Source organism: Oncorhynchus mykiss, chromosome 20 (genome assembly GCF_057628025.1).
Source record: "Oncorhynchus mykiss isolate SJ-2025 chromosome 20, ASM5762802v1, whole genome shotgun sequence".
In the NCBI taxonomy this organism is placed as follows: domain Eukaryota; kingdom Metazoa; phylum Chordata; class Actinopteri; order Salmoniformes; family Salmonidae; genus Oncorhynchus; species Oncorhynchus mykiss.
This window is the reverse complement of record NC_143041.1, coordinates 23,499,651-23,519,845: the sequence shown is the minus strand read 5'-3', so window position 1 is coordinate 23,519,845 and position 20,195 is coordinate 23,499,651. Positions and strand designations below refer to the sequence as shown.

Below are 20,195 nucleotides of genomic sequence, written 5' to 3'. Positions count from 1 at the left end.
CTCTCTGAGCCTCTTTACTGTGTCGCCACCATGCTTAATGCTAGGTACAAGGACTGCTACTTTGATGCAGATAAGAAAACAGGATTAACGTAAAATGTTATAAAGTGAGGGAAAAAAGTATTTGATCCCCTGCTGATTTTGTACGTTTGCCCACTGACAAAGAAATTATCAGTCTCCTTGGAGAGCTCTTTGGTCTTGGCCATGGTGGAGAGTTTGGAATCTGATTGATTGCTTCTGTGGACAGGTGTCTTTTATACAGTTAACAAACTGAGATTAGGAGCACTCCCTTTAAGAGTGTGCTCCTAATCTCAGCTCATTACCTGTATAAAAGACACCTGGGAGCCAGAAATCTTTCTGATTGAGAGGGGGTCAAATACTTATTTCCCTCATTAAAATGCAAATCAATTTATAACATTTTTGACATGCGCTATTCTGTCTCTCACTGTTCAAATAAACCTATCATTAAAATGATAGACTGATCATTTCTTTGTCAGTGGGCAAACGTACGAAATCAGCAGGGGATCAAATACTTTTTTCCCTCAACGGACACAGTGACAGTGCGCACCGTGAAAGAAAGGCCACAGTCAGATATAGCTGAAACTTCACAGCTTGACATGTATGATGAAATCCTGGTTGAGACAGAACAAATGAACAACGAAACAGCAAGTAAGTGAAAGAAATAGGTTTTGATTATGTTTTACTGGTAATGGGGACATACGAAAACGCAAACAAAATTAACTTTTTGGTCAGTGTGGTGTGTGTAACCTTTGTTTAACTAGGCAAGTCAGTTTAGAACAAATTCTTATTTACAATGATGGCCAAACCCGGACGACACTGGGCCAATTGTGCACCGCCCTATAGGACTCCCAATCACGGCCGGATTGTGATACAGCCTGGATTCGAACCAGGGACTGCTAGTTCTGTGTGTGTGTGAACTATTTAACTGTACTAGAATGCTTAAACGGACGCAAAGTTTTTAAATATCGGTATCGTTTTTTTTGGCAAGGATAATATCGGATATCGGTCAAATATGTAAATTGGTGCATCCCTAGTCTATACCCACTTATTTTTCAGAGGGAATTGCGTATACTCCTTTTTTAAATACCAACATGTTACAAGCAGGCCACCATAGTGTTCATGGGCACAGAGACTAAGGTAACCTGCCTAAAGGACTACCGCCCCGTAGCACTCACGTCTGTAGCCATGAAATGCTTTGAAAGGCTGGTCATGACTCACGTCAACACCATCATCCCAGAAACCCTAGACCCACTCCAATTTGCATACCACCCCAACAGATGATGCAATCTCTATTGCACTCCACATTGCCCTTTCCCACCTGAACAAAAGGAACACCTACGTAAGAATGCAATTCATTGACTACAGCTCAGCGTTCAACACCATAGTGCCCTCAAAGCTCATTACTAAGCGAAGGACCCTGGGACTAAACACCTCTCTCTGCAACTGGATCCCAGACATCCTCACGGGTAGGTAACAACACATCTGCCACGTTTATCCTCAACACGGGGGCCCCTCAGGGGTGCATGCTCAGTCCCCTCCTGTACTCTCTGTTCACCCATAACTGCATGGCCAGGCACGACTCCAACCGCATTAAGTTTGCCGACGACACAACAGTGGTAGGCCTGATCACCGACAACGATGAGACAACTTATAGGGAAGTTGTTATCCTGGCCGTGTGGTGCCAGGATAACAACCTCTCCCTCAACATGATCAAGACAAAGGAGAAGATTGTGGACTACAGGAAAAGTGGACCGAGCATGCCCCCATTCTCATTGATGGGGCTGTAGTGGAGCTGGTTGAGAGCTTCAAGTTCCTTGGTGTCCACGTCACCAACAAACAATCATGGTCCAAACACACAAAGCCTATTCCCTTTAATGCCTTTAGCTGCTAGACAATGGAGTAAAGTTTAAAGAAAACCAATAGAACAGGAGAACGCATGAGTAAATAATTGTGAAACAATTGCCTCCATGTTTCTATGATGGGATTTTGGCTATAGGCTACTTTCAAGCAAGCTAAGACATGCATAATGAAGTAAACGTACAAGTTACAAACATTTAAGGAACAGGAAAAAAATAGCGACGCTAATGAGCTAAGGGAGAGAACAGGAAAGGAGGGGTAGAGGACAATTGTTTAGCTGCTCTGGTGTGGGGTGAGACTTCTAGCACTCAGAGTAACCGATAGAAACAGAGACTCCAGACTGGTAGTAGGCCAATTCACATGTCCATTCATGCATCTGATGTACAGTTACAGTCCAGGGCAACTTCTAGTCTAGTCAGACACGCTGTTTGTGAACAATGAAATATGATTTCAAATACTATAATTTGCAAGCCCTTACAAAACTCTTTGAAGAATGTATATTTGGTGTGTTTAGAGTAGTAGCCTAAACATAGTTAGTTATTTTTTTCAAGATCATCAATGCAATGTCATGATTTTACATTTATCAACACCATGAGTGTTTTCTGTCTACCGGTATATACAGATTCTGTACTTGGATGCAGCTACCAACAACAGGGCATCAACGGCTTTAAACTTTTTCAGTCCACGGTGTGCAATCAAGGCATGTCTTTTTATCAGACAAATGAAACATATATCACCATTAATACAGCTGTGACAGTAATAACAAAACCCCAAAAAATAGGTATCACATCAATGTAAAACTCTACTTACCACTTCTACATAAATATTTTTTATTTATTTAACTAGGCAAGTCAGTTAAGAACAAATTCTTATTTTCAATGACGGCCTAAGAACAGTGGGTTAACTGCCTGTTCAGGGGCAGAATGACAGATTTGTACCTTGTCAGCTCGGGGGTTTGCACTTGCAACCTTCAGGTTACCAGTCCAACGCTCTAACCACTAGGCTAACATGCATAGAATGTTTTTAATAGCCATCTTGCAACATCCTTTGTTGATTTAGCTGTCTTCCACCTGTGTGTGCACAATGAGGAAAAGTCCTTGGGTGCATTTGTTTCCAAGTGAAATGTTTACTTCATGTTCCCTTCCCTCGTTTTGTTACTATCACACCTGCTTCTGAAGTCAGAGTTTTGATGTGCCACATAAAAGGTAAACCATGTGCTACAGATAACATTAATAAATTGGATATGCTAACAATCCTGTACTTTGTCAGAGTTGAACATCTATGGCGTGATGTCTGGGTTGCAGTCACCTGTATCTACTATTTGCTTCACACCCTTGAATAAAATGGACTTCTTGACATCTGAAAACACACTGCACCTCTTCTGGTCTACACTTTGTTTCTCCCACACCTCCAAGCAGCCCTCAAAACCTTTGTTGCAGGCTGGAAAAATCATAATCTACGGACAGAGACAAATCGCAGTCCAGAGCAGCTTTAGCTATGGGATAAAGTCAAAACCCAATTTGAGGAAGACAATCTTGAGGTGATTGATTTGCTTTTTGTAAATGATTGTCATTTTTTATGTCTGCCTTTTCAATATGATACTCCCTTTTGTGTCCAATGCACAGGAAACAGTCAAACCATAAGCAACACTTGTACGTGTTAAGCAATAGAGCTCGCCAGCTCGCCAGCTTGTAGTTCTAAAAACCAGAAATTAGTTACCTGGTTTGTTTAGCCATTGTACAACATGAATGGGGAAAGATTAGGGTTTGTGGATAAATACCGAAAATAAGGTCACAGGTTAATACAGGCTTAGGAGATCTAACACATTTTGTTCTATGAGATATCCGTCAGTTAACATGACCATTCTGAAACCTTGTGCTTTAAAAAAAAATCATTACATAAATGCTTTAAGAATTTGTTCTTAACTGACTTGCCTAGTTTAAAAAAAAATACTAATAATGTTTAACACCTGCAGCAATCATATTCATGAATGAAATCCTCCAACAGGCCCTTAATATCAGGAATCAGTCACAAGTACCCCTGGTGCACTGTTAAATTATTTATCCATTGAAACAAAAATAGTAATTCAAAGGAGAATAAAGTTCAGTAGGTCAGTGTCACAGAATGCCATAAACAAGTGATAAGTAAACATTATGCAATTTTACAGACTTAAAATGATCCATCTGCAGTTGCTACATACATTGGGCTTGCAAATTAATGATTTTTGGTACCCATGGATTCTTGGATTCTAACTATAAACACCTCATTAATTCAACTCTTACACCGTCAGAAATCAAAATATAAACTTGTTTTATTCCAATTCTTGTAAACAAAGTAATGTAAACAAACACTACAAAGTAATGTAAACAAACACTATATTGCCTCAAAACATGGTTAAAACTATAATTTTGATATGGATGGTCAGTCCTTGCATACATAGCTCGGTCTACGTATTTGAAAGAGGTTATATTACTCGACCCATCCCTCATCTTTTTACCGAAACTGAACTGAACTTTTGATCATGTGGCATTAGGTTGTTACCTCAGGACTGCACACAACATCTGCCACGCCGGGGAACATGAGTGGAACCACATCCACGTCGCAAATATTTCATTTGTCAAATGGTTCTTGCCAGGATCTGCAAAACAGACAAACGATTAGACATTTCAAACATAATCCAATGTCACAAAACTGAAATAAAAGCAGGAATAAGGGTACATAACTAAATTGAAAAACTAAGCTAGGGTAACGGTCACTATTGTTCAGATAACAATCTCTGGAAAAGGTTGATTAACACATGCTGTAGTAGACGGTAGAATAGCCATTTGCTGTTCTCGGCTGTGACCTCAGGGATGTCCCACATGTCAGCCAAACACCCGATTACAGCCTTTTGGTCATCAGACAGCTCAGCAGCACATGTCAAAAGTGACTTATTTTTCACTTCAATTTGTATAGCTAATACATCCATCCTGCTGATATCACTACATCTTTATTGTAATACATACAAGCTCAATCGTTTTCCGTTACTCAACATAATCAGATGTGTCACGTATCTCCAGAAATGCTGATGTACCTGCACTCAGGAACACATTATTTTCAAATGATCAATGCAGTGTTTATTGTTACATGAATGATCGGTTTGAAGCTCAGTGTCACCATGTGAGAAAACTATAGGCTCAAAATTCAAAAAGGCCCACACACCTGAGCAATCCTGTTGCCGATAACAATGAGATCTGGAAAGAAATGAGAAACCCACACACTGATCTTGCTAGTATCACTTTATTAAAAGCTTACGTGTCAGCCTATTGGCCTTCACCGGAGGCAGACACGTAAAATGTTGTAAAATAAAACTAGCAGTGTGCGGATTTGTCCTTTCAAGAGAACTGTAGCCTAAAATAATATAATTGATCAACATACCACAGTTCATGTGGAAGCCTGTTTGCAACGTATGCACAGCGAAACTTATGAAGTCTTGACTGACCCAGTCTCCGAAGGCAGCATCCCCTATAACACAAGTAGGTTTTGAAATAGGTTCAAACAGTTTGTCAGACATTGCAGAACTGACGAGTCCAAAAAAATACATGCAAATGACACGTTGCAGTCTACCTTCTAATACGCAGCAAAGGGTGCTAGCGCAATCGACTTTATGGGACTGGTAAAAGCAGATTATCAACGTTTCTCTGTCCTAAACACTGCCACGAATGTCCATGGTGAAACTTAGAGCTTTTTCTTGCTCCTGGAGTAACATCCTCCTGAAGCGCACAGCTGCCCTCGAAGGATGACCTGTCGGTCTTCCATTCTGAAAAAAAAAAGACAAACCATAGGGAAATAATTCATGTGTTTAAAAAAGGTACAGGGGAAGAATGTGAATCTGAGACTAAAGTGCCAAGGTTAAGTAAAATAAATGCAATATTACAGCTCTTTGAGATCAGGATAATCAATGATCAGTAAAGGATAATACATCATCCTTGGATAATGCAAGACCCATGTACAGGTAACCAGTGCATTCGGAAAGTATTCAGACCCCTTGACTTTTCCCACATTGTTACGTTACAGCCTTGTTCTCAAATGGATTAAATAAATACAAATCTCCACACAATACCCCATAATATTTTTTTAGTTGCACATTTATTCAAACTAAAAAACTGAAATATCACATTTACATAAATATTCAGACCCTTTACTCAGTACTTTGTTGAAGCACCTTTGGCAGCGATTACAGCCTACAAGCTTGGCACACCTGTATTTGGGGAGTTTCTGACATTCTTCTCTGCAGATCCTCTCAAGCTCAGTCAGGTTGGAAGGGGAGTGTCTCTGCACAGCTACTTTTAGGTCTTTCTATAGGATGTTCGATCGGGTTCAAATCCGGCCACTCAAGGACATCATTGTGCTGTTGGAAGGTGAAACTTCATCCAGGTCTGAGGTCCTGAGTGCTCTGGAGCAGGTTTTCATCAAGGATCTCACTGTACTTCGCTCCGTTCATCTTTCCCTCGATCCTGACTAGTCCCCCAGTACATGCCGCTAAAAAAAACATACCCATGATGCTGCCACCACCATGCTTCACTGTAAGGATGGTGGCAGGTTTCCTCCAGATGTGACACTTGACGTTCAGGCCAAAATCTTGGATTCATCAGTCAAGAGAATCTGGTTTCTCATGATGTGAGAGTCTTTAGGTGCCTTTTGACAAACTCCAAGTGGGCTGTCATGTGCCTTATTCTGAGGAGTGGCTTCTGTCTGGCCACACTACCATAAAGGCCTCATTGGTGGAGTGCTGCAGAGATGGGAGAATCTTCCGGAAGGACAACCATCTCCACAGAGGAACTCTGGAGCTTGGTCAGAGTGACCATTGGGTTCTTGGTCACCTCTCTGACCAAGGCCCTTTTCCCAAAATTGCTCTGTTTTGCCATGCTGCCAGCTCTAGGAAGAGTCTTGGTGGTTCCAAACTTCTTCCATTGAAGAATGATGGAGGCCACGGTGTTTTTGGAGACCTTCAATGCTGCAGAATTTTGGGGTACCCTTCCCCAGATCTGTGCCGAAACTATCCCGTCTTGGAGTTCTACAGACAATTCCTTTGACCTCATGGCATCGTTTTTGCTCTGACATGCACTGACAACTGTGTGCCTTTCCAAATCATGTCCAATCTTTTGAATTTACCACAGGTGGACTCCAATCAAGTTGTAGAAACAGCTCAAGGATGATCAATGGAAACAGGATGCACCTGAGCTCAATTTCAGGTCTGAATACTTATGTAATTAAGATATACATTTTTAATACATTTGCTAAAATGTCCCGACCCCCCAAAATAAAAAAAAATGGGTATTTTATGTAGATTGAGGGGAAAAAACATTTTCATCCATTTTAGAATAAGGCTGTAATGTAACAAAATGTGGAAAAAGGGAAGGCGTCTGAATACTTTCTGAATGCATGGTACATTTAACGTCAGCCTACATACAAATATATAATTTCCTCTATTGCTCTCTGTAACTACCTTGGACAGGATGTAACCACTACAGACTTTACTGGTTTGAACTCTTTAGTAGTAAAATATTATCCATGGTAGCGACAATAGAATAAGCAATACTATCATTGACACTGGGGTCATGTTAAGAGTTCAGAAATCTGCATTTTCAACCATTTCAACTGCGTTTTATATTAAAAGTCAATAGGTTTTTTGGCTTCAATAAAGTGACCAGGGACATGTAACTATAGTACTTTCATTCCCGTTTGTGAATTCTCCTCCGAGTGAAGCACAAAAATGTGTCTGAATGCCAAGCATAAATAACATTAAGAAACATTTTACATCTGCATTTACAAAACGCAGCAAGATATTTCTTATGCGTTCTTTTTTTTCTGCGTAAAAAACACAGAATTTTGTGTTAACGTGACAAGACATGCACCCCTACATCAGTTTAGTCACATCGTGCTTAAAGACATAACTGTGAAACAAAACAGTTAAAACCAAACCAGGCTCTGGTGCTTTGTGTGATGGCCCAGCTACACACTCTTCAGAGGCACTCCCCTCCTTGGGCACCCCCTTCAAGGATTTTGACACCTCTGTGGACAATCTTTCGAACAAACAAATAATATGTATTTAAACAAAGCATGTCATGAAATTCCTAGTTTTCCATATTTATGAGATACATTGTCCTTTGCTTTCAAACTTTCACCTCAGATCAGTCATGCTGTTTACGTAATAAAAAGCCTAATTGAAATAGAAACCGATCAGATTATCAATATGTCAGTGTCATTAAGAGCTGTACCTTTCGCCACAGAAACATTCATGATGTTGTATGAAATCTCTTGAGAATTATTTTCCACATATTGGAGAGCAGTCCTGAAAGAGGAAGGGGTTGGTTTTGAAAAAATGTAATTGCTGTTAGTTTGTAAAATGTCTCAGCTAATAGGAATTGTTGGTGGTTAGTTAATTAGACCAGAACTTTTACTATTAGATATGCTGTGTTTCAAACAACGCTGTGATCATAGGTAAGAGACAACATGAACACATGTAATGTAATAAAAATGATGAACAATGACATTTAACTCAGGGTTCTATGCTCTAGAATGAGAGATAGATAGTGTTGCCCACAGTCTATGTTTGCATAATTCTCCTGTAAAAGTTACTGCATACAAACATGAAGATTAGCTAGATCTGGTATCATCTAGGGATGACAAATCAGACTCACCAATTAGCCATCTTTTATTCATACGTGACATTTTGAAAACATATAGCTAACTAGCTAAAGCCACAATTTAGCTGACGTAAATTACCACTGTGGTGGGGTAGGATCTGGCTAAAGATAATCTAACTTGTTAATGACAAATAACTAGCTAGTTAGCTAACGGGAGCTGACGAGCCAATGGATGAACTTGGGGGATGTATCTAACTATAGGGATGAACATTATACAGTGCTAAGGTTACACACATGATCGTATACAAAGGTGATAACATCACTTCATACAAACTGTGAAAGCCAACTTTCCAGAACTCACCTACGGTCGAGCGCCTGCCATCTTCCTCCATCAGGTCGTCCTGGTCAGCTCTTGTTGTTGCATGCGGTTTGGTTGATGGAACAAGACAGCCAATGATATTGTTTTTGACAGAGGGAACTGATTGGTCAGGTGTTGAAGGTCCTGCCCCCAATTTTTTCCTTGTGAAACACTGTCTATAAATGTACGAATCTCTGGGTGTGTGACAGTATCGACAGAAATCTGAGAACGCGTAGATTCAAAATCTGCAAGTGTGTTCACAGCAGAATATTCATGGTCATAAATGGAACTTTTATAATTCTGAAAATAAATGATCCTTGCCAATTTTATAAAATGTGTTCAAGTGTCAAGTCACAAGTTTGCGATAGTTGTTACATTTATTCACACATCAAGCGTGCGAAATTAAGATTACAGATTTGCAAATCGTAATTGCAACCACAAATCTAAAATACAAACTCACTTAATGCTGTCATCATTATAGGATGGCGAGCAACATGGCGCCGACAGAGATGGTCGCCTCGCTTCGAGTCCTTAGGAAACTATGCAGTATTTTTTTATTTGTATATATTATTTCTTACATTGTTACACCAGGAAATCTTAAGTCTTATGACATACAGCCGGGAAGACCAATTGGATATAAGAGCAACATCAACTTACCATCATTACGACCAGGAATACGACTTTCCCAAAGCGAATCCTCTGTTTGGACCACCACCCAATGGATCTAATCCTAGAAGCCGACCCAAAACAACAGCGCCGCAGAAGGAGCAGACGGAGCGGCCTTGTCAGGCTCCATAGACGTGCACATCGCCCACCTCTTCCGACTATACTACTCGCCAATGTCCAGTCTCTTGATAACAAGGTAGACGAAATTCGAGCAACGGTTGCCTCCAGAGACACATCAGAAATTGTAACATTCTCTGTTTCACAGAAACATGGCTCTCTCGGGATATGTTTTCGGGATCGGTTCAGCCAGCAGGCTTCTCCATGCATCGCGCCGACAGAAATAAACACCTCTCTGGGAAGAGGATGGGCGGGGGTGTATGCTTATGATTACACCATGAGTCGTTAATCATTAACAACATACAGGAACTCAAGTCCTTCTGCTCACCCGACCTAGAATTCCTTACAATCAAATGCCGGCCATATTTACCTCCCAAGAGAAATCTCGTCAGTTATCGTCACAGCTGTGTACATTCCCCCTCAAGCAGATACCAAGATGGCCCTCAAGGAACTTCACTGGACTCTATGTAAACTGGAAACCATATATCCTGAGGCTGCATTTATCGTAGCTGTGGATTTTAACAAAGAATTTAGGTAGCCTTGTTCTCAAATTTGCTATCATCATATTGATTGCACTACACGTGGGGGTAATACACTTGATCACTGCTAGTCTAACTTCCGTGATACATACAAAGCCCTCCCCCACCCTCCCTTCGGGAAATCTTATAAACAGAAACTCAAACAGGATGTACCATTCAACGCTGGTCTGACCACACTTCAAGATTGTTTTGATCACGCGAACTGGGATATGTTTTGGTCAGCCTCAGAGAACAACATCGATCTATACGCTGACACGGTGAATGAGTTTATAAGGAAGTGCATTGGAGAAGTTGTACCCACTGTAACTATTAAAACCATGGATGGATGGCAGCATTCACACAAAACTGAAAAGCGCAAACCACCGCTTTAACCATGGAAAGAGGTCTGGGAATATGGCTGAATATAAACAGTGTAGTGATTCCCTCCGCAAGGCAATCAAACAAGCAAAATGCCGGTACAAGGACAAAGTGTAGTCGAAATTACACAGCTCAGACATGTGGCAGGAAATCACGGACTACAAAAAGAAAACCAGCCACGTCACGGACACCAATGTCACACTTCCAGACAAACTAAACACCTTCTTTGCCCGCTTTGAGGATAATACAGTGCCCCCGTCGTGGCTCGCTAACAAGGACTGCCTAAATCCTCAAGCTTGCAGACGACAACAGTAGTAGGCTTGATTACCAACAACGACGAGACAGCCTACAGGGAAGAGGTGAGGGCACTCGGAGTGTGGTGTCAGGAAAACAACATCTCACTCAACGTCAACAAAACAAAGGAGATGTTTGTGGACTTCAGAAAACAGCAGGGGGAGCACCCCCCTATCCACATCAAAGGGACAGCAGTGGAGAAGGTGGAAAGAATTAAGTTCCTCTGCGTACACATCACAGACAAACTGAAATGGTCCACCCACACAGACAGTGTGGTGAAGAAGGCGCAGCAGCGCTTCTTCAACCTCGGGAGGCTGAAGAAATTTGGCTTGTGACCCAAAACCCTTACCAACTTTTACAGATGGGGCGGCATGTTGCCTAGGGTTAGAGCGTTGGACTAGTAACAAAGGTTGCAAGATCAAATCCCCAAGCTGACAAGGTAAAAAATCTGTTGTTCTGCCCCTGAACAAGGCAGTTAACCCACTGTTCCTAGGTCATTATGGAAAATAAGAATTTGTTCTGAACTGACTTGCCTAGTTAAATAACGGTAAAAAAAATAAAGATACACAATCGAGAGCATCCTGTCAGGCTGTATCACGGCAACTGCACCGCTCTCAACCGCAAGGCTCTCCAGAGGGTGGTGCGGTCTGCACAACACATTACAGGGGAAAACTGCCTGCCCTCCACACCTACAGCACCCGATGTCACAGGAACGCCATCAAGGACAACAACCACCCGAGCCACTGCCTGTTCACACAGCTATCATCCAAAAGGTGATGTCAGTACAGGTGAATCAAAGCTAGAGGCCATCAGACTGCTAAACAGCAATCACTAACTCAGACAGGCTGCTGCATAGATTGAGACCCAATCACTGGCCACTTTAATAAATGTATCACTAGTCACTTTAATAATGTTTACATTTCTTACATTATGTATATACTGTATTTTATACAATCTACTGCACATGCCTATGCCGCTCATCCATATATGTACATATTCTCATTCACCCCTTTAGATTTGTGTGTATTAGGTAGTTGTTGGGGAACTGTTAGATTACTTGTTAGATGTTACTGCACTGTCGGAACTAGAAGCACAAGCATTTCGCTGCTAACCATGTGTATGCAACAAATCAATTTTGATTTGATTATAATCCCAAAGAATTCCCCTGTTGTTGACTGTTCATGAAGGGGGAAGGGAGTAGGATATATGGCACATATTGGCATGTGCTTGAGAAAGTCTACAAATTCGAATGAATGGCCTACTGTGCAAGACCTTTTCCAGTGAAGATTTATGGATGTAATCTTTGTTTAGTGGCACAAATTCACATTGCGACTATGCGCAATTAGCCTTAAATATTTCCAAACATTGCCTATAATTTGCATTTAGGCGCACATTCATAACAGGATGAGAAGCATGTAACTCAGCTGTCATTTATCCCATTCTAAAATGTAAATGTGTGAGTTGTTGGCTAATCTTCAAAGACTGGTGCCATGGTCCAATTTGGGCATGTGCGACATCATCATCCAATTCAATTTTCAGTAGCAATTTGTTTTCTGGTCCCTTTGGCACTCTAGTAGCATATCCACGTGGCATGCCAATATCAATATATTTGATATTAGAAATCTTAACTGTAGGAGATCAAAATCAAGGGTCAAGTAAGACCTAGACTTCGATCCATCCAAACCATTGACCGCATGCGAACACCAAATTACAGAGCGGCTATTTTGAATCAATGTACAGCAACAGCACTCGAGAACACAACTCGTCGACTAGGATCTACGGCGGTGAGAAAACAGTTTGCCTGCCCTATAGTCTACTGTCTGTTATTATTGTTGAAGATTATCTTCTTGGCTCAAATAGCCTACTTCCCGTCAAAAAATACATAGGTTACATTTAGTTTAATTTACGTCCGGTCTCATAATAAAAACACTGACATAATAGGAAAGCAACACAATTAGCCTATTGTTTTTCAGTTGACTGTCACATTGCTCAGCAAATTAAGGTCGGCTAGAAAGGCTTGTTTACCTTACACATAAACACATTGGCAAGCCACCCATAACGCAAATTTCTTACCTTTTGAGGTTAAGTATTATTACTGACGGTCATTACTTCGCTTCGACCATTTTTAGCCTTTCTACCACATCATACACAAACCAGCTGGAACTCCTAGCCTCTGCCTTGGAGTAACAATATCGCGTTCTCGGTGGGGTGGGAGGAAACAGGATGTAAGAGCCTTGATGCGGTTATGTTCATCACAGATTGCATTACGAATAGTCATATTTTGGTCCGTTGGTACTGTCAATTCAGACCAGTCTGTCGTGGACATGAGGGGTAGAAAAATCTGCTTGATTATGACATTTTTTTTTTAATAGAGTGGTCAAAGAAATTGCAATGTGAGGCGTACTTCCTTGTATGATGGACGGTTTATTTTCTCTGAGCTGAACTAGCAGTCATATTTAGCTAGCAGTCATATTTACAGCACAGTTTATCCGATTTGGCATTACTGTACAAGCCGCTTCTATGAGGGATCAAACCTGCCATAATTAGAAATAATTGAATAAATGCACACATAAATAAACAAATATATGAATAAATACATATACATAAATAAATGCACGCATAAAAAATATTAATTGATACATGGATAAATGATGCAAACATACATAGATACATACTTATTTAAATAATTAATCCCACTTTCATTTTATTCATTTATATTATTTCTGTATTTCTTCCTCCAATATGTTAATTAAGGGGTGTCAAACAAACGTATGTGGGTGGTATCTAACACACCATTGGTTGATCAATGCCACGGCGCATTTGCCTGGGGTGCGTTCAGTTTTGAAACAGTGCTGTACTGAATGACCAGTTGAAAAACTGTGATTATGGTGACCCAGAGGCCAATTGTCTATGTTGTGCTGCACCAGGAGTCTCTGTTATAACCTGAACTCTGGTGAAGTCCTTAGGCAACTTCCTCCAAATTGTAAAACATGTATGGGTTCACCTCTGTGTCCCTTGTAGCAGCTAGCTGACACAAGTTTTTGATGCATGCCTCCACACCATAAAACAGGTAATCTGTAGAGGCGTTGTTTGTGTTAGACAGCACTGTGAAGTCTCTGGCTACCGCTCGCCTGATTGCAGCCATACTTGCCAGAAAAACTGGGCTAATGTAGCTATCTACGGGTTGTACATCTCTCTTTTTGGACCATCTGAGCCAGGCAAAAGCAAGACGTTGCACAGTGACATTGATCAACCAATGGTGTCCACCCACAGACGTTTGATTGACAAATATATAAATGAATGAAATATATAAATGAATATATAAATGAATGAAAGTGTGAATATTTAGACGATTCAAAGATCAATCATTTAATACATACAAATATGTGGAGAAAAAGGAATGAACTTTGGTCACTATTTTTGTATTTCATTTATTTATGTGTGCATTTATTGATTTATAAATGTTTCTATTTAGAGTGCATTTGGAAAGTATTCAGACCCCTTTACTTTTTCAAAAAAAAAATTAAAATTACAGCCTTATTCTAAAATTGATTAAATCAATTGTTTTCCTCATCAATCTACACACATATTGACAAAGTGAAAAGTGAAAAACCTTATTTACATAAGAATTCAGACCCTTTGCTATGACACTCGAAACTGAGCTCTGGTGCATCATGTTTCCATTGATCATACTTGAGATGTTTCTACAACTTGATTGGAGTCAACCTGTGGTAAATTCAATTGATTGGAATACATTTTTATTAGCTTTTTTTAACCTTTATTTAAAACAATCAAGTCAGTTAAGAACAAATTCTTATGTACAATGACATCCTACAATAATTTGGAAAGGCTCTATAAGGTCCCACAGTTGACTGTATATGTCAGAGCAAAAACCAAGCCATGAGGGCGAAGGAATTGTTTGTAGAGCTCTGAGACAGGATTGTATTGAGGCACAGATTTGGGGAAGGGTACCAACAAATGTCTGCAGCATTGAAGGTCCCCAAGAACACAGTGACCTCCATCATTCTTAAATGGAAGAAGTTTTGAACGCCCAAGACTCTTCCTAGAGCTGGCCGCCTGGCCAAACTGAGCAATCAGGGGCCTTGGTCAGGGAGGTGACCAAGAATCCGATGGTCACTCTTACAGAGCTCCAGAGTTCCTCTGTGGAGATGGGAGAACCTTCCAGAAGGACACCCATCTCTGCAGCACTCCACCAATTAGGCCTTTATGGTAGAGTGGCCAGACGGAAGCCACTCCTCAGTAAAAGGCAGATTACAGCCCACTTGGAATTTGCCAAAAGGCACCTAAAAGACTCTCAGACCATGAGAAACAAGATTCTCTTGTCTGATGAAACCAAGATGGAACTCTTTGGCCTGAATGCCAAGTGTCATGTCTGGAGGAAACCTGGCACCATCCGTACAGTGAAGCATGATGGTGGCAGCAACATGCTGTGGGGATGTCTTTCAGCGGCAGGGAAGGCGGGTCTAGGCAGTATCGAGGGAAAGATGAACGGAGCAACGTACAGAGAGATCCTTGATGAAAACCTGCTCCAGAGCACTCAGGACCTCAGACTGGGAGCGAAGTTTCACCTTCCAACATGACAATGACCCTAAGCACACAACAAGACAATGCAGGAGTGGCTTCGGGAGAAGTCTCTGAATGTCCTTGAGTGTCCCAGCCAGAGCCAGGACTTGAACCCAATCAAACATCTCTGGAGAGACTTGAAAATAGCTTTGCAGCGACACTCCCCATCCAACATGAAAGAGCTTGAGAGGATTTGCAGAGAAGAATGGGAGAAACTCACCGAATACAGGTTTGCCAAGCTTGTAGCATCATACCCAAGAAGACTCGAGGCTGTAATCGCTGCCAAAGGTGCTTCAACAAAGTACTGAGTAAAGGGTCTGAATACTTATGTGAATTTGACATCTGTTTTTTTATTTGTAATACATTTGCACACAAAAAATCTAAACCTGTTTTTGCTTTGTCATTATGGGTTATTGTGTGTAGATTGATGAGGGGAAAAAACAATGTAATCAATTTTAGAATAAGGCTGTAACTTAACAAAATGTTGAATAAGTCAAGGGGTCTGAATACTTTCCAAATGTACTGTATATGTGGATTTATTAACATAATCATTTATTTCTAATTATGGCAGGTTTGGTCCTCCATAGAGTTGAACCCTAGTTCTCAACAATTTGGACCACAACTTCACCAGAGTTCAGGTGATAACATAGAGTCCAGGGGCTTCATTTATCAACCATGAGATTATAGGATTTGTGTGCAGTATATTATTGGGAGTTTTTTGGTAACAAAAACACCCTCATTTCTTGTATGATTTGGAATGTTGGAACTGGGCCATGTCAGTTTCGAAAAGAATGTGCAATGGCAAATTTGACCACATTTCTATTGAGGTGTGGGCAAAATATTTTAATATTTTGCATTGACTCTTTCTGAAAATGCATGCCGCATTTTTTTTATTTGCATAAAAATATAACGAGTGCCAAAAACACTGGCCCCTTACAAAAAAGTCCTACAGCAATGGAATTCAACCTTTTGTGATGGATTGTGCAGGTGACAAAATTCTGCAGGAAAAGTGACTCCTGCGGGAGTATGACTTCTTGTGCAAAAATTCCTGCACAAACATGAACATTCCTGCAGGTATCATGCAGGACTGAACCCTGCAGGATTTTGATATTCATACAGGATATGGCAATACCTGCAGGGCCAAGTACATTCCTGCAGCAATCTTGCAGAACCAAAAACTGCAGGATTTTGATATTCCTACAGGGTTTGAGATACAGTATGTTGTAACAACAGAGAAAATAGACTTTTGAAATATAATGCAATATCAGACATTTAAACTCAGCAGATGGGAAATGTAATAAATTACAATGTTCAAATGCAATAAATATAGTATATGCTTTTTTAATTTGATAGATACCAACACAATTGATAATGGTTTCAGTAAGCCCACAGTTCAGTCAATGTAATAATGCATTCATATATCATGCTGCCAGTTTAAGAAACACCCTCATTGATATACACTCTGAATAAATAAATAAATACAATGTAAAAAAACAACAACTTGTATACAGTTAAGTTAAGCAGAGAGGTGCAGAGGGCTGCCTTAATTGACATCCATGTCATCGGAACCCGGGGAACAGTGGGTTAACTGCCTTGATCAGGGGCAGAATGACAGATTTTTACATGGTCAGCTCAGGGATTTGATCCAGCAATCTTTCGGTTACTGGCCCAATGCTCCTACCCGCCAGGCTACCTACTACTACTACCCTTTGTAATGATTACTCCATGCTAATAGAGTGGCAGGAGGAGCCATACAAATTTGATATTGTACCTCACAACAAAATGCTCAAAGCGAGGGAAATAGTGCATGTTGTGTGGGAGGACGAGAGTTCTCCTGCCAAAGTGATTGAAACAAGTGGTAGGTTTCACTCTGTCTGTAACTTATGTGACATCGGTTCTCTCTCACATGTCTGTCTGGCTGGTTGTCCTATGTCTGTGGCTAATGTTTGCATGGATATGTTAAACTGGTGTCTCTTATATTATCGCAATGCTTAAGTAATGTTTGCCTAATTGTTGCTGTCTATCAACTCCCACTTTTATAGAGCACAAAGACAAATTGATGAGGAAATTACTCAAACTAGAGGCACCTAAGAGTCAAAGGAAGGACGAGGAAGCCAAACGCAAAAGGCAAACACCGACCAAGCGCTCATACACTCTCCTCAGCACTGAAACCAATCAGGCAAAGAAGACGAGAAAGGTAGGCCCAAGAGTTTTTATTCTTATGCAGATACTTAAATGTAATAATTCAATTGCTCTCTCAATATCTAGGAGCTTCTATTTTCTCACGTTAAACTTTTGACTGATTAGGTTGCTGACGGGACAAGGGATCTTCTCCTTATGGAGAAGATCACAGAAAGGGAAAATAAGGCTAAGGAAGAGGAGGAAGAGGATATGAAGGCTCTTAAAAAAAGAGGTGAAACAGTTGAAGGTCCAAAACCAGGAACTGAAAACCCTGAACATTGTCTCTGCAGAGAGGTATGTATTGCTATAGGCATGTTTGTGTTGTTATTAAGGAATCATCTGAATGTCTCTCTCTTCTGTCTGTCTCTCGCTCCTTTCATATGATTGAATTGAAAAGAGGTTTATTTGTATCTGTTTTTCAATCTCATGAGTAGCCTTGCTTCTAAAACTTGAAGCTGTGCCCCAGCTTCTACCCTCTCAGGTCACTGCCCAACCACTTACAAAGGTAAGTGCTTAATTAGCCATTCAGAAATTGTACTTGTCATCTTTCAACGTTGAACAGTGCTAAGATATTAGTGTATGATTATGTTAACATTTATACAGCCAGGACCATCGGCAGAGGGGATTACCCCTTTGGGCATCAGTAATGCCATGCTGCGGGCCTGCGGTAGAGGTGGCACCTCCAAGCACAACCATGGTTAAAGAGCTGGCTGTGGCTTTTTGGGAGACAGGTGATTGCTACCTATAGATTATCTGCAAAAATTGGAAATGCCAATAAAGGGACTTCAGCAAAGCCGGCCCTTGATGAGGGAAAAGTCAAACTGATAATTGGTATGGGAAACATTTAGATCCTAATGCAGCACTAGAAAGTGATTTCCAGTGGCAAAACCCATATATTAACTCATAAAATGTTTTACTTTTGACCCGATTTGGATTTCTAGGAACTGTGCAAAACAAGTTTCCAGATATACCCCCCAAATTCATCCGAGCAGCACTAAGGGAGAAGATGAACGATGAGCATAAACTTCACATCAAGTATAGGTTTACATACTTTCTTGTCATGTATAGGTGTGTTTTCAGTGTTAATATACACATTTCTTCTGTGTTTTCAGACAAAAAATGCTTACATGGCCATTGTTTCCCTTAACCCCAAATTACCCCTTTTATTCAGTTATAGTATAACCCCTCCTATACTCCGCGTCCTACATTTTCCGGGGAGGGGGGGGGTCAGCTTTTTTACTTTTTCATCTGGAACGGAGCCTTTTGTGGAACGCTCCATAACACCTGAGCTTTGTTGTTTTGTGACTTTAATGAGGCCATTTGCATGGTTCGGACCAATGAGATGCGTTTTTTAAATTTTAGGATAGAGAGAAAAGATGATCAATATTTAATAAAAAGGAAGTTGTCTTCAGTGTTTAATCGTGCATAGGCTAATCCTTACTCATGTGACTGAGTTGACAGCCTAGTAGTAATACCGCATATATGGGCTTAATAACGATGTTTAACAACGATCAAGTTTGTTTCTGTTCCAAGTATGATCCCTTTCATTGAGTTGGATTCATGATAACAAGTAACCGTTAGGTCATACTTACTATTTCCTTTGTCACAGTTCCTCATGCACACACACAAAGCGTTTCTGCTGTTACATCCTGTGAACTCTGCCCCTCTCATCTCTTTCCCCAGTTAGGAACGAGCCTATGAACAACAGTGAGACTGACAAACGCAGGCAGCAGCACTGGACAGCCATGCAGGCGAAGGTAACACAACACACAGTTTCAGCTGTTATATATACTGAATCCTCTGTCCCTCTCATTTCTCCCCTTTCCTAACTAGTTAAAATGGAGCCAAACGCACACACAGAGAGTTTCTGCTGTTACATCCTGTGAACTCTTCCCCTCTTATCTCTCTGCTGTCCTCCCCGATTAAGACAGGGCCTTTAAACAACAGTGAGACGGACTACCACAGAAGGCAGCCATTGCCAGCAAAGGTAACACCACAGTGTCAGCCTCTCATTTCTCCCTTTTAAAACAGAACCTAACACAAATGTATACTCACAGATGTTGGTGTACCAGCCATATTAAAACCAACTATCACCAAGTTTACCATTGCAGACATCTCTTTCCCTTCACACCAATACACATAAGCGGTTCATGTGATGTCACCATTACTCACTCTTGTTACAAAATATGCTTCTACCATATTTATTCAATCTCATTTTATTTTTCTCCTAGGAATCATATTTTATGCAGTGCTGGTGAAATGGACAATCAGACATGTCAGCTGTTGTTTCATTGGATGTCGTGGAATTTGTCCATTCTTTTGAAATAATGTGGATTGTCCTGCATGTCCAGGCCTGCTCTGAAATTAAATAGGTATGATATCAGGCTCCTATTGCACAGCAATACTGTAGCCTACCCATACTGTAAAATATTTGTTATATTTACAGGTCTATTTTACTTTCGAGCATGGTTGGCTATTGAATGAGTGATGTTAAGACAGTACACATATTTTCCCAGGTTTTTAAGTCCGGCCCCCCCATTAAATCAAGTTAAGGAGGAAACCAATGTCTTTGCAGCCTGAATGGAGGATGTTTTA

General features: G+C 40.6%; 1 protein-coding gene and 1 long non-coding RNA gene across 9 annotated transcripts in view; one reads left to right on the top strand and one right to left on the bottom strand.

Moving 5' to 3' along the window:
* Nucleotides 1-13,304, bottom strand: part of LOC110499145 (monocarboxylate transporter 6) — a 40,166-nt gene extending 26,862 nt beyond the window's left edge. For 2 of the 8 annotated variants that reach the window (XM_090212627.1, XM_090212629.1), the window contains exon 1: nucleotides 12,909-13,037. The gene's annotated coding sequence lies outside the window, so the exon portion shown is untranslated. Of the gene's footprint in view, nucleotides 1-4,416; nucleotides 4,514-5,292; nucleotides 5,382-12,908 lie in introns of those variants that run through there. The other 6 variants (XM_021576087.3, XM_090212628.1, XM_036955927.2 and 3 more) reach the window with 6 other exon arrangements.
* A 4,039-nt stretch (nucleotides 13,305-17,343) lies between these two features.
* LOC110499150 (uncharacterized) lies at nucleotides 17,344-20,160 on the top strand. Its single transcript, XR_002469923.3, has 4 exons — nucleotides 17,344-17,616; nucleotides 17,727-19,357; nucleotides 19,528-19,587; nucleotides 19,832-20,160. It is a non-coding gene; the product is annotated as an uncharacterized LOC110499150 (long non-coding RNA).
* Nucleotides 20,161-20,195: the final 35 nt, after the last annotated feature.